The 14,956-nt window shown below is 36.6% G+C and overlaps 2 long non-coding RNA genes across 2 annotated transcripts in view; one reads left to right on the forward strand and one right to left on the reverse strand.

Moving 5' to 3' along the window:
* Positions 1 to 4,309, forward strand: part of LOC110143646 (uncharacterized) — a 33,196-nt gene extending 28,887 nt beyond the window's left edge. Inside the window, exon 2 of the long non-coding RNA XR_002315636.2 lies at positions 3,974 to 4,309. This is a non-coding gene — a long non-coding RNA (uncharacterized lncRNA). The remainder of the gene's footprint in view (positions 1 to 3,973) is intronic.
* LOC139034449 (uncharacterized) lies at positions 989 to 14,897 on the reverse strand. Its single transcript, XR_011486955.1, has 3 exons — positions 7,278 to 14,897; positions 2,739 to 2,897; positions 989 to 1,249 (listed from the first exon to the last, which is right to left on the reverse strand). It is a non-coding gene; the product is annotated as an uncharacterized lncRNA (long non-coding RNA).
* Positions 14,898 to 14,956: the final 59 nt, after the last annotated feature.

A 14,956-nucleotide genomic window follows, 5' to 3' on the forward strand; every position in this document is an offset into this window, starting at 1 on the left:
TCTCCAAGTGGCACTCTCCCTGCATGCCTGTTCATGTCCAAATTTCTCTTTTATAAGGTCACAAGTCATATTGCCACCCTACTCCAGTACGACCTCATCTATAATGGCTCTGTTTCCTAATAAGGTGACATTTAGATAACAGATGTGAAAACCAACATACAAATTTAAGAGGACACAATTCAACCCACACCATATCTTTAATACTTTTAATATATGTTTAATAAATTTTTAGAGTGCATCTTTGAGAGATGTAAATGAGGTAGCATTGCCAGGATTTGGGGTGACCGATTATAATCAGGAAAGGGATCAGAAGAAAGGGGTAGTGTTGGGTGATTTCTGAATATTGACCATGAGCAACTGAGTAAAATACAGGAAAACTATACCATGAGAGGGAGCTTGCTTGGTGGTTACGCTTTAGAGAAACTGAGTCTGAAGCATCATGGAACCAACAAGTGGAAATGTCTAGTCAGTAGCTATATGTGTGGGTCTGGAGTTTAGGAAAGACATAAATTTGTGAATCATCACTGCTAAAATGGAAGTTGAAACTCATGAAGATGGATGAAATCACCCACTAAAGTCACCCAGAAACATGAGATAGAAAGAGGACCAAGGGCAGAATCCTAGGAACCCCAATATTTAAAGGATGTTGAGAATGTTTAGTGCTTAGATCCCTTCCCGGTCCTTTCCTGATTACGTCTGTATCAGAAGTACACAAAAATACGGTGAGTTCTAAAGTAAAGCAGGGGTTCTTAACAAAATTCAGGATGATGGCTACCTCTGGTTGGAAATAGGCAGGTGATTACAAACTATAGTGAGACTCTGAAGGAAAGGACTGTGCTTCTCTGGAATTTATAATCAAGGACCTGAGTTAAGTGAATTCACAAAAGCCTACCTGAGGTAAGGGCGCCTAGTGGCTTGCTGAAGAATGAAGTTAACTGCAACAATGCTTCTCATACGGGAGCACAGATCCCCATCAATCGCTATGAGATACAACAGTAACTGCAGTCATAGATTTTTTAATAATTAAGAATACAACTTCATGCAAATAAAAACAAAGGATTGATCATTGGAAATTTTCACCCCTAAAAGAAAGATCAATACTTTTACAAGCTTAGTCTCATTCAGATAGAATTTGGAGGCTTTCAATCTTCTTTAATGTATTAATAGCAATATTTTAGAAGGTAAAATTCTGTGTTTCTGGATTATTTTAGTGAACTTGCCAACAACAAAAATACTGTAATTATCCTACCTACAAAAAGAATGAAATGGAATCAATTAGCTTTTAATTTATAAATTACAAATTTTAATTTGTAAAATTTAAAAAGCAAACACTTTATTTTCATATTTAAATAATCTACAGTTATAAAATAATACCTTAAGAATTAGTATAAAAGACACTGAATTATATTTACAATGAATTTTGTTATTTGAACTTCACCTCAATAAAAAAATTGTCAATATACTATGAAATCTCATTGTCTGAAGCATTCAGTATATTCAGTCCCAATAGCCTGTCCCAATAGCCTGTCCACGTTTTCCTTTTCAATAACAGCAGCCCATTCTCTCATCTTCTCTAACTTTTCCTGTTTATTCAGTTCATTTATTCTTTCTTTTCATTCTTTAGCTTCCCATGAAAGCATGGTATGCTTTCCTAAGGATTGGCATCTTGATCCAAACCATCTTTTATTGCCGCCTTGAATTATGCATTAGCCAATGTATATTTTAAGGCTGTTTTGGTTGCAGCTACTTGCAACTGAATATGTTCTGATGCATTTTTTCAAAGATCAAGTCTCTCTTGTAATGTCAAACTTGTTCCTAATGCTTAGCTCTCTCCTCAGAGTATCTCTTTTAGCCCCAAGTAAAGAGCTGGATATTTCCATGCGTTTATCATTGGCCACTGGTTCTTGTGTTTACAGTGATTTGCTCTCAACCTAGTATATTAATAATTTGACTATTTTCTCTTTTAGTTTCATTGCTATTAGTTAAGTGATATAGAAGTGTTCAGGTGGAAGCATTATATAATTCTCAGGATGTTTTAGAAATATATATGAATGGGAGTTTTATTAGTAAATTGCTTCCTTTTTTTTCAATTTCTTCATAAAGTATGCTATTTTTTGATGCTGCTCTTTAACAAGTCTTTTCTATTGATACTGGAAAACACAATAATTTTGTCCCCTAAAGTATTCTTCAGTGTTCTCTTTAGTTTTTCTGCTATAGTTATGTGATAACACAATTGCTCAAATGGAAGTTCAACAGAACTATAATTTTAAAATTAGTGTTTATAATTTATGTATAAGTGAATGTCATTTTTTTCTATCTCTAGACAGCATGAAGATATTTCCATTGTATGTGTTTATTAAAGTCCCTGATAACATGAACTGTAGTTGTAATTGCTTATGTATACAACTGAGTTATACATAAGCAATTACAACACATAGAGACATTTGAAATTCAAACTCTAGTTTTCCATACCAGTGGCTGAATTTACTCTAGTGAAAAACTAATACACTTATCAAAACAAATTCTGGCTAAAAACAAGCTGTGTTAAAATAATTTCCTCTTCTGTATGACTTACAAGAGGCAATCTAGGAAACAACTACATTCTTAATTTTCTTATGTCAGTTATGCTATATAGATTCTTGGGGATTTGGGTTTTCTTTTACGTTCTGATTAAAGACACAGTATACCTTTAAAATGAAGGGGAAAATGTCTGCCTGCAATGTACTTTAAAGACTTACCGTGCACAGACAATTAAGATTGGAATTTCCCTCTGCAGGAGACTTGGGAGAAGCAGGCAACAGATGTGCTTACACTCAGGTTCTTTTCTATCTCTCCCATATGCATTCCTCCTTCAAAGGAATCTTTGTCTTCCTTCTGCCAACTGGTAGTTTGTGTCACTGCAGGTGTCCAACAGATGTTGAGTTAAACTCCAGTCTGAACCCATGCACGCTCAGTTGCTTCAGTCACGTCCAACTCTTTGCGACCCCATGGACCACAGCTTGCCAAACTGCTCTGTCCATGGAATTTTACAGGCAAGATTACTGGAGTGGGTTGCCATTTCCTCCTCCAGGGAACCTTTCTGACCCAAGGATCGAACCTATGTCTCCTGTGGCTCCTGCACTGCAGGCGGATTCTTTACCATTGAGCCAGCAGGGAAGCCACAGATACTAAATTTGAATCCATAGATACTAATTAATTTTTTATGATGTTTTAAAGACTAAAAAAATACCAAAAACTACATTTTCCCCCACAAATGAATTATAAATGCAATAATAGCATTCTAAGTGTTTGGAAGGGGTACTTAAAATTTTCCTTCTGAATGGTGTGATTAAAAAAATTTCCATGCCCAAGTTATGGATTATTTCAATTCCTATATGATAAAATTTGACGAAATACAAAGAAACTTTAAAAATTCATAATGAAGATATAACAGTATAGAAGAATACTGGGGGGAGGCAGAATAAAAGGTTACGCCAAAGCTCTGCTGTCCAGTTCAGTAGCCATGAGCTACATGTGGCTACTGTGCACTTGAATGTGGTTAATGTGAACTGAGATGTGCCCTGAGTATAAAAGACACAATGAATTTCAAAGACTTGGTGTGAAGAAAAGCATGTATGGTATGAAGACTTGGTATGAAGAAAAGAAATATCTCATTAATTTTTTATATTAATTACATTTGAGATGATAATATTTTGGATACCCTGGGTTGAATAAAAATCCTATTAAAATGGATATTTCGTATTTTTACTGGTTCTATGTGACTACTGGAAAATTAAAAATTATACATATGTGGCTCAAAATATGTATGTTTCTATTAGATAATGCTGCTCTAGAGTCAAACTGCTTGTGTGCAAATCTTCTACTAATCCCTTGGTGTGTCATCATTATGTCTCAGTTTCCTTATCTGCACAACAGGGGTAATGATAATACTTAACCTGGGTTAAAGGCATTTCTTTTCTTTTTTTTTTTTTAGGCATTTCTTAGACATATTGATATGGGCATGTGCCAGTGATGAGTAACTAAGGGAACCAGCAGAATGATCAAAGAGTGAGCACTTCAGAGAACAGACTCGGAAATGGGATATAACTGAGAAGTGGAAGGATCATTGGAGCAGCTTATTAAAGCAAACAAAAACAAAGAGCAAAGCAGGCACCTAATTAAGCAATATTTGAAGATTTTCTCATGGTCATGAAAGCATCATGTTCAAGTCAGTGGATACAGAAGACATCTGGAAGGAATAGTACCAGATGTCAGATGTGCTGACCATTGATTAGAAATAAAAATCAATATGACTGAAAAGCAATGCTAATGATACGTCTGAGACGTTTATTAGAGTACCAAGGTTTCATTCTCCAGCCTTGCTGATGACGCAAAAATTGAGTTAAACTGAGGTTAAATGTAGAACATCAAGTAATGAATTGTGGTTTTAAACAGACTGCTGCCAGTGATTTTCTCAAACAATGAGCAAGATGCAGAATACACATTCTGCTCTTTGTTGTTTTGGGACAAAAAAACCCAATCTGACAACCGTAAAGTTATGAGGATTAAATGAAATAATATACCTAAGGTGCTTACATGAGTAAATAATAGCTGTTATCACTGTTATTGCTAATTAGGAATATTATTATGGGAAAGTAATGAAGAGAAAGAAGAGTTATAGATTCACTACACCAAAAAGAGAATAGTAATGTGACTCACTTCAGAACTGGAGCTATTCACATGAAATCAAATTCTGAGGGGCAATTTTAAGAAAAAAAATAATGGAGAGATTCATGTTAATTTAAAATATATCCATATTTGAGAGCTATGAACTAATTTGGAACTGTTTAATATTTTTTTCTATGTTAGTAACAGTGATAGCATAAAATACATTTGCAGGTGGTAGAATTTAAAATTTGTGTAAATCCTGTTTGGCAGGTCCTCAAAAAGTTAAACATAAGAGTTACCATATGACCCAGAAAATTCCATTTCTGGGCATCTACCCCAGTGAATTGAAAATAAGTATGTCCACACAACAACTTGTACACAAATGTCTATAGCAGCATTATCTAAGTGGTCAATACATGGAAACAACACAAATGTCCATCAATTGATGAAAAAACAAAAAGTGACATAGCCACACAATGGAATCATGAAAAGGAACAAAATACTAATATACATGAGTATATGGATAAACCTTTAAAACACTGTTAAGTGAAAGAAGCCAGACATAAATGCCCATACAGTGCATAATTCCATTTATATTAAATGTCCATCACAGGCAAACCCATTGAGACAGAAACCAAATTAGTGGCTGTAAAGGGCTAGAGGCAGGGGGAAATAGAACAACCCAACAAATGTTAGATTACTTCTCAGGGTGATGGAAATTTTTCAGATTAGATAGTGGTGATGGTTGTGAATATACTAAAATCCACTGAATTGTTTAATTTTAAATGGTGAATTTTATGGTGCTAAAAAATGTAAATATGCAAAGAAAATAAAATTAGTGTAAATTCAAAGAGCTGATAGGATGGAAATGAATGATTTGCTTGCTGATAAAATGTGACTATTACTGAAGAATAGAGTAGATAAGTGAATACTGAATTAACCAGAATGTGAAGAAGAGAAAAAGAATAATATTGAGACCTGTCAGGAAGTGAATTGACAGCCTTAACAATCAGTGTAGAAGATACTCCAGGAGTGGCTGTTTGACCTACAGGGAGGCTAGCTTCCTTAAGAACCCGCCCCAGTAACCAGGGGCAGGCTTAGGCAGAAATTGATGACCCTGAAGGAGGTGACTGGTCCAGAGATAGATATGTGACCTAAGTTATGCCATCAAGATCCGAACCCAGGATTTTGGAATTTGCAGCTAAGTGATATAGAAACTGAAAATTATATAATAGTAGCACTCTAAGGATAAAGGCCCATGAATTTATTGCATAAGATCTTAAACTTGCCTTGGTACCTGGTTCAGCAACATTCAATTAATACCCTCTGTCAGGTAATACGCCCTTGTAATATTTTGCTTCTTCCCCACACCAGTCCCCACTTTTTTAGCACAGGCTAGCCTGACTAGGCTTCTATTAGGTAAAACCATAAATAATATTTCAAAACAAATCACTTGAGGTAATATTTATATAGCATTAAGAAAAAAATGTTCCACTTTCATGTCATCAATGAGATTTTAAATACTAAATGTAAATACTCCATGATGTTTACTTCAATATGAATAATGAAGTTCTGGAAATTCCAGGAAAGATAAACATAGACATGAGAGAAGTAATAAAAGCTATCAATAAAAAAGAACATGATTTTTCCATTTAGCTTTATGATAATGCAGTAGGTGATCCTTATAATTCTAATTTTGAAAGTTAAAGATGATGGAAATCATGACACACATAGGTCCACATGACACACATAGGGCGGCTGTTTGAGAACTACTGAATTAAAACCTAAAGATTAAAAATATAGAATTTAAAATCATATTTTGGTTATTCAATTAGCTCATTTTTATAAACAGGGATTGAAGTAGTAGAAATTGATTACCTCAAAGTCAGGAGGATAATTTTAAGCTTGCTTCCAGAACCCTGACTAATGCTGTTTGGGCACAAATACATTGTTAAAGAAATGTTTCCTGACAATTAGAAGTATAATGATAAAAACAATGGTAACCTATTCATTACAACTTACTGGTAATCAAAGCTTGATTGTAAATGTTTAGATTGGAACAGTCTAGACATTTCATTAATACTTACTGCAAGTTTCAGAAATATTAATTTATCTACTTATGAGTCACTGTGGATATAAAAAACAAATCAAACTGCCCTCAAAACTTGAAATACTGCAACAGATTAACAATTTGATGTTCTTGTTTAAGACTTCAAATTGAATGTTAATTAGGTAGCAATATATCTTACAAAATTTTTCATCTCAGAAATAGTTCATTAGTCTAGAATTTTTTGGTTAGGGACATTTATAATTATTTCTCCTGTGACTGAGATGACATGGTCTCCTATGCACGTGACTTTGGTTATAAACCAGAAGCAAAGGTTTTACAGTTAACACTCTGCATGGGTAATTGCCTGCAAGGATACTGTACTGTGGACCTAGAATTTTTCTAAGAGGATACATCCCCATGTTAAGTGTTCTTAATTCAACTTAAAAAATTAAACCTATTTTTAATATATATATATGCATGTATACATACATGTGTATTTTGTATACATATATAACTTGTTTTCGAAATGAAAAAATTTTTAAATCACTTTTTCTTAATTATAGAAGTAATGGAGACTTACTACTTCGAGATGAGAGTAGTTGCATTTCTCCCCGTTCCTTCTGCCAAGTACAGCTAAAAACCCTGAACAGTATAAAACAAATATAAGAAAACTGAAAGGTGGAGCGAAGGCAGATTGGCTAGATACCTGGAAAGACAAGGCAGTGAGTTCTATGAGTTTTCTTTCTACTTCATATTTCTCAGATGGAGTGCTAGAGATACAGGCAACCCAGAAATGCCAGTGGTCTCAGACAAAAAAGCCTGTGTTCTTTAGACAAAGAACCAGGAAAGCCACAGCCTAGCAAGGGAGAAAACATTTAGTTAATAACCACCTGTGCAGAAGAGTCAACACTGAAAGCCTGAGCCTGTTGTCTGCAGAAAGTCCTATTTGCAAGGTTGGCCCTGGGCTGACATTTGGGAACTGCACTGATAGTTCCCTACACAGATATTAAACCTTCCCTAAATGAGTAGAGTGTCTCATTGTGCCTAGATTGTTCATGGAAACCATGTGGTTTATTACGCTCCCCTGTGTTCCTTCTGGGAGTCTGAAATTGGTATTAGGAAGTGAGTAACTACATGGCCAGCCCTCAAAAAAACCTTGGGTACTGAGTTTCTAGTTTCCCAGGACAAAAACACATCATCCTGTTGTCACAATTCATGACTGAAAAACTGTGCACAGCCTGTGCCATTCCACTGAGACAGAACTCTTAGAATGTTGTGCCTCATTTCCTCTGAACTTCATTCCATGAAGGTTTTCCCTTTGCTGATTTTGCTTTGTAACCTGCTGCTGTAAATCTCAACGGTGAATACAACAAACTGAGTCTGTGAGTCCTCCTGGTGAATCACTGAACAAAGCAGTGTTCTTGGAGACTGATGACAAATTGACACACTCCAGCCAAACATCACAGGGAAAGTGGTGGTTCTATCACCTCTGTCAGCAATAGCCCAGTAGGAAGTCTAGGCCTTCACCCATGCCAGGTTATAAAGAGGTACTCCAACCCTCTTCCAGGATGGTGTAAGAGAAGACTGAGCAGGAAGCCAGAACTCTGACTTTCTTCCAGGGAAGGCTGCGTGGAGTAATGATGAAGCACCCTTCTGCCTCCCAACTCAGGTGGTATCAGTAGAGGCTGGTAAAGAACCCTCACCCTCACTCCTGTACAAGAGAAATGGGGTGCCCTTTCCTGCCTATCTGGGGTGTCAAAGGAGCATAATGAGGAAGCTGGACGTCTACCACAACCAGGGAAAGTATATGAGGAAATAATGTCAGAAAATATTCCAAACTTTAAAAAAAATAGACCTATAGAATAAAAAGGCTGAGTGAATTTCAAACAGAATATACCTAAATTAATCTCCACCAAGACACAGCATAGTCATCAAGAAACAACAGCTTATAAATAGCAGGAAAAACAATTCAAATGACAGATTTCTCCTCTGAAACTATGGAGGGCAGAAGAAAGTCACACATTTTTAAAGTGCCCAAAGAAAAGAACTGTCAATTCAGATTCTATAACCAGTGAAAATATGCTTTAGTAACAAAGGATAAGTCAAAACATTCTCAAATGAAGGAAGCCTAAAAGAATCTGTTCCCAGCAGACCTATCCTAAGAGAACAACTTAGAACAACAAGTTCTTTAAACAAAAAGGAATCTTGGAACACCAGGAAGGAAAAACAATGCAAAGAATAAACACATGGGTAATGACAACAGACCTTCCTTCTGCTTGAAATTTCTGATTTATATTTGATGATTGAAACAGAAATTATAACACTGCTTGATATGGCTCTCAATGTAAGTAGAGGAAATAATTAAAACACATATGAACTAGAGAGAGTAAAAGTTAAGGTTTTATACTTCACTGGAACTAGTAAAATACTATCACCAAATAACTGATATTAAGAAGAGGTGGCACGAATACACAGAAGAACTATACAAAAAAGATCTTCACAACCCAGATAACCATGATGGTGTGATCACTCACCTAAAGCCAGACATCCTGGAATGCAAAGTCAAGTGGCCTTAGGAAGCATCGCTATGAATAAAGCTAGAGGAGGTGATGAAATTCCAGTTGAGCTATTTCAAACCCTAAAAGATGATGCTGTGAAAGTGCTGCACTCAATATGCCAGCAAATTTGGAAAACTCAGCAGTGGCCACAGGGCTGGAAAAGGTCAGTTTTCATTCCAATCCCCAAGAATGGCAATGCCAAAGAATGTTCAAACTACCACACAATTGCACTCATCTCACATGCTAGCAAAGCAATGCCCAAAATTCTCCAAGCCAGGCTTCAACAGTACGTGAACCGCGAACTTGCAGATGTTCAAGCTGGATTTAGAAAAGCCAGAGGAAGCATATCAAATTGTCAACATCCACTGGATCATAGAAAAACCAAGAGAGTTCCAGAAAAACATCTGACTCATTGACTACGCCAAAGCCTTTCACTATGTAGATCACAACAAACTGTGGAAAATTCTTCAAGAGATGGGAATATCAGGCCACCTTACCTGCCTCCTGAGAAATCTGTAAGGCAGGTCAAGAAGCAACAGTTAGAACCAGACATGGAACAACCAGTTCCAAATTGGGAAAGGAGTACGTCAAGGCTGTATATTGTCACCCTGCTTATTTAACTTATATGCAGAGCACATCATGCAAAATGCCAGGCTGGATGAAGCACAAGCTGGAATTAAGATTGCCAGGAGAAATATCAAAAACCTCAGATATGCAGATGATACCACCCTTAGGGCAGAAAGTGAAGAGGAACTAAAGAGCCTCTTGATAAAAGTGAAAGAGGAGAGATAAATTAATGCATGTAAGTTATGTATATAAACTTATACATAACTTATACTAATAAACTTATAAAGATAAGTTATGTATATAAAAGTGAAAAAGCTGGTTTCAAGCTCAACATTCAAAAAATGGAGATCATGGCATCCAGTCCCATCACTCCATGGCAAATAGATGGGGAAATAATGGAAACAGTGAGAGACTTTATTTTTGGGGGCTCCAAAATCAATGCAGATGGTGACTGCAGCCATGAAATTAAAAGACACCTGCTCCTTGGAAGAAAAGCTATGACCAACCTAGAAAGCATATTAAAAAGCAGAGACATTACTTCTCCAACAAGGGTCCATCTAGTCGACTATGGTTTTTCCAGTAGCCATGTATGGATGTGAGAGTTGGACCATAAAGAAAGCTGAGTGCTGAAGAACTGATGCTTTTGAACTGTGGTGCTGGGGAAGACTCTTGGGAGTCACTTGGACAGCAAGGAGATCCAACCAGTCCATCCTAAAGGAAATCAGTCCTGAATATTCATTGGAAGGACTGATGCTGAAGCTGAAACTCCAATACTTTGGCCACCTGATGCAAACAGGAAAAGATTTGGAAAAGATCCTGATGCTGGGAAAGATTGAAGGCAGGAGGAAAAGGGGACGAAAGAGGATCAGATGGTTGGATGGCATCACTGACTTAATGGGCATGAATTTGAGCAAGGTCCGGGAGTTGGTGATGGACAGGGAAGCCTGGCGTGTTGCAGTCCATAGGGTCGCAAAGAGTGCGATACGACTGAGCGACCGAACTGAATTGGATAGACTGATAAGTTATGTATATATAATACTTAGAGCAATCACTATAAAAATTTATATAAAGAGATACACTTTAAAATAATACAGATAAATCAAAATGGAGTTCTTAAATCATGCTCGAGTAACCAACAGAAAGACAGACAACATAGAAAAACCACCCAAACCAGGAAACAATAAAGTAGTAGACTGAAGCTTCAAAATATCAATAATTGTATTACATACAAGTGGTCTATTTCATTTGTAAAAGCCAAAAGGTGGAAAGAACCACAATGTCCAATAGGTGAATGATTAGACAAACTGTGTTAAATCCATACCAGGAAGTCCTCAGTCAAAAAAGGAAATGGACTACAGATACACACAACTGCTTGAGAAGATCTCACAGGCCTTATTCTGAGTGAAAAAGGCCAATCTCAAAAGGCATATACTTGCATAACTCCACTTACATAACATCTGGAAATGAGAAAATTAGAGACAGAAAAACATTAGTGATTGAGGGTTAGAAATGGTGAAAGAAATGGGGGTTTCTGTGAGTATAAGGATGCAACACACGGGGTATCTTTGTGGTGATGGAAGAGTTCTGTATCGACTGCAGTAGTGGCTTTTGAATCTATATGTTAAAATGGCATAGAATTACATGCACACGCATTGTAGCAATGTCAATGTCCTGGTTTTGATATTATACTATAATAACCTAAGATGTGATCATTAGAAAAAAAACCGGGTAAAGGGTACACATGATCTCTTTTTGAAACCTCCTATAAATCTACAATTATTTTAAAATATCATGTATAAACTGTATACCCTCACCTAAAGCACAGAAAATATTTTCAAAGATAGGCATAAAAATAGTGGTAAGAACACACCTGTATTATTTTTGCTGTTGTTTTGTTTTGGAACATGCCACAAGGCACGTGGGATCTTAGTTCCCCTAACAGGGATTGAACCTGTGCTCCCCGCAGTAGAAGTGCGTAGTTTTAACCACTGGACTGCCAGGGAAGCCCCTGTACTGTTTTTAATAAGAGAGAAAAAGAATGTAAAATTATTATAAAAAAATTCAAATACAGAAAAATACAAATAAGGTGAAACTCACTTGCTCTATGATGCTATCACGTGATTTCTTTCATTCACTTAACAAATACTGAGGGTATCCTATGGTGCCATGAATGGTTAACATTTAGTGTGTATTTCAGAACTTTCCTGTGCATCCAAAGTCATTTACAAATTATAATAACTATAATCACCAATGTGTACTACTGTATGTAAAATATGTATACAATATATATGTATTTATATATATCTGTCTCATTACTTGACATTCTTTTCATTTATTAGTCATTCATTTTCAAGTATTTATTTGAGTACCTGCTTTAGCCACCATCATGCGAGGCTCTGAGAATATAGTAGCAAATAGAGCAGACATCCATTTCCTCACAAAGTTTACAGGATAGTAAACACTGTCACCAAACAAACGGAAAGAAATACACAATTATAATGTCAAGTTTAGACAAATGCAAACAATGCTTTGAAATGCCCAACTGTGAAGAGAGGATAGTAGTTATGGCAAGATACCATGCATGGTTATCATTAGTAGAAATGAGCCTGCAGAGAGAAAAGAGGTTAAAAATACAACAGCAAGAGAGAGGGATAACTAATTTTCTATGAAAGCTTCCTGAAACAGAAGGAGCCACAGCACAAATATGAGTTGGTTTCAGGTAAAAGGAAAATGCCACATTGAAACAAGCATAGGAAGTGAGGACAAGGGCAGCTATAATTTGTTTGTAGATTTAGAGGTCTGAAGTTCAGGCAATTCCTCTTTGAGACTGCTTATTTCCTTGAAAAATACAAGATAATGTCATCTACCAAAAGTAAGGATATAAATCAGAAGATCTGAGGTTGGAAGAGAGTTGAGATTTTAAGTAGTCATTTGGGAAAGCAAGATGAGTAGAGATAAGCAATAGAGTACCCTTGCCAGGGTGAGTTAAGGACCTGCAGAGTCAGTTCTATGAGGCAGATTCTAACTGTTTTCAGCAAACTGACTGAAGTCAGGGGGAAAACAAGTATACAAACATTCAAAGAGAAAAACAAATTGCTACAGTGCTCTATATTTTTAAAGAAATTAGAAAGAGGATGTTTTTCAACTGGAAAGAGAGGAAGAAAATGGCCTGAGAAACGGAAGGAAGTGAAGAGAAAGATGGAGATGCAAACAGGGTGACAGCTTTCCAGCTGGGGGTCAGGAATGCCCTTTTGTCCTCCAATCCCAGCATGGTCACTGTGATATCAGTTTATCTTCACTGTGAAATCTTCACTGTGATATCAGATTTTGTGAAACTGTTCCACATTTCTTTTTAGTCTCTTAGACCTGATAATCTTATCAAACCGTATGGGGGAATTCCCAGGCACCTTCAGTGGCTGCAGGGATGAGTGAGGCATGAGTGTATCATCCTCCACATATAGAAGAGCGACTCTAGTGAGCAGCAGCAGGCTGACATTTAATTTTTCTCTTCTTATTGGCAACTGTGAGTTGCTGTGAGTCCTTTTTTAGGTCCCTTTTATTATATTCTTTCCTAGTTACCGAGTCCAGTTCTTTTACTCAAACGATATTTTTCAATCAACCTCAAGTGTTAAGAAAACATTATTTTTGATTTAATTAATGTTTAGCTACACATAAACAGACCTGGAGGAACTGAGGTATGGGCATAATTAAAAATCATCTGTTACATGAACCACTTGTAAAATACTCCACAACCATTATTCTCTGAGAAATACTACTGTTCAATACTTGGTTAGATAATTTGTAATTATTATTTATATTTAGTAATAAGAGACTTATCAGACCCTTTGTACAATGGCTATTCCGTGATTAAAAAGAACCTCCTTGCAAATTTTGTTGCTTAGAAATAGTGAACCTTATAAATGTTTTTAACTGATGTTAACAGAAACAATCTTCTCTAACCGCAATGGCAAAAATATGAAGTCGCCAAGAAGCTGTTTAGACCTGAATAAAGCAAAAAACACTGGGGTGAAAGAAATTGTAATTCATTGCCTAGTCCTTTGTCTTTTGACCATCTCTTTAGCTACATTGTTAATACCTGACTTTTGTACAAATTCTTATAATTTTGGGTTTCCCCTTTCCTATTTTTTGAAAAATAGAGGGAATACTTCTTATTGAAAATACATTTCATTTTAAAAAAAAGAGTAAATACTCATCATTACTAGTGCAATAAGAATTACCAAAAAGGGAAGGAAAACAGAGTTTGTGTGTCTTAACTAAAAATTGTTAAGACACAAAACCGGGCTCTTTGCCCCCTTTCCAACAGCCAAAAGGGAAACATGGATCAGTTACATGCTATCAAGAAGAAAGAAAAATACAAGTCATTTGACTAGTTTACGTGAGTGCAAGTCGCTCAGTCTTGTCCGACTCTTTACAACTGTATAGTCCCATGGGATTCTCCAGGCCAGACTACTGGAGTGAGTAATCTTTCCCTTCTCCAGGGTAATCTTTTCAACCCAGGGATGGAACCCAGGTCTCCCGCATTGCGGGCAGATTCTTTTAATCAGCCGAGCCACAAGGGAAGCCCTGACTAGTGCATACTTAGAGGCCAATATTATTTTCACCTTTCCCCTTCCTTTTCAAAGCCGAATGTATTTGCCGCCCCAGACAACAATCTAGTGGGCAATTATCATTATTTTCCTGCTTAACATAAAAGGGATGTATGTTGGGAGTTCACTGTACCAGATAGCGGGTGCTCCAAATTTTCATTAAAGTCTTTAATTCTTTTGTTAGGGTTTGTAACTGGCTTTCTTAGCATAATGAGGGAAGACGTAATAGAGGTGGCAATGGGCAGGTAGACATAATTCGATACAAGACTACAGTAATCTCGATGGCAGTTCTTATAATGACATCTCCTTGCATGGTTCTCTGAGACTTGGGTTTCCCCTTTCCTGACGATCCTGTTTATTCTGGGATTGGGTAAAACGGGTAGAATTCTAAACTCCTGAAATTCCTAGTGTTGGTGGCCCCTGGTGACAGGTAGAGTTCTCAAGTCCTCAGTCTTCAAACATCACCTCTCGGCCTCATTCGGAACATGACAAAGCCACACGAGTCGTAGGCCCGTCTCCCACGAGGA

Source organism: Odocoileus virginianus, chromosome 3, assembly GCF_023699985.2.
Source record: "Odocoileus virginianus isolate 20LAN1187 ecotype Illinois chromosome 3, Ovbor_1.2, whole genome shotgun sequence".
Lineage (NCBI taxonomy): Eukaryota > Metazoa > Chordata > Mammalia > Artiodactyla > Cervidae > Odocoileus > Odocoileus virginianus.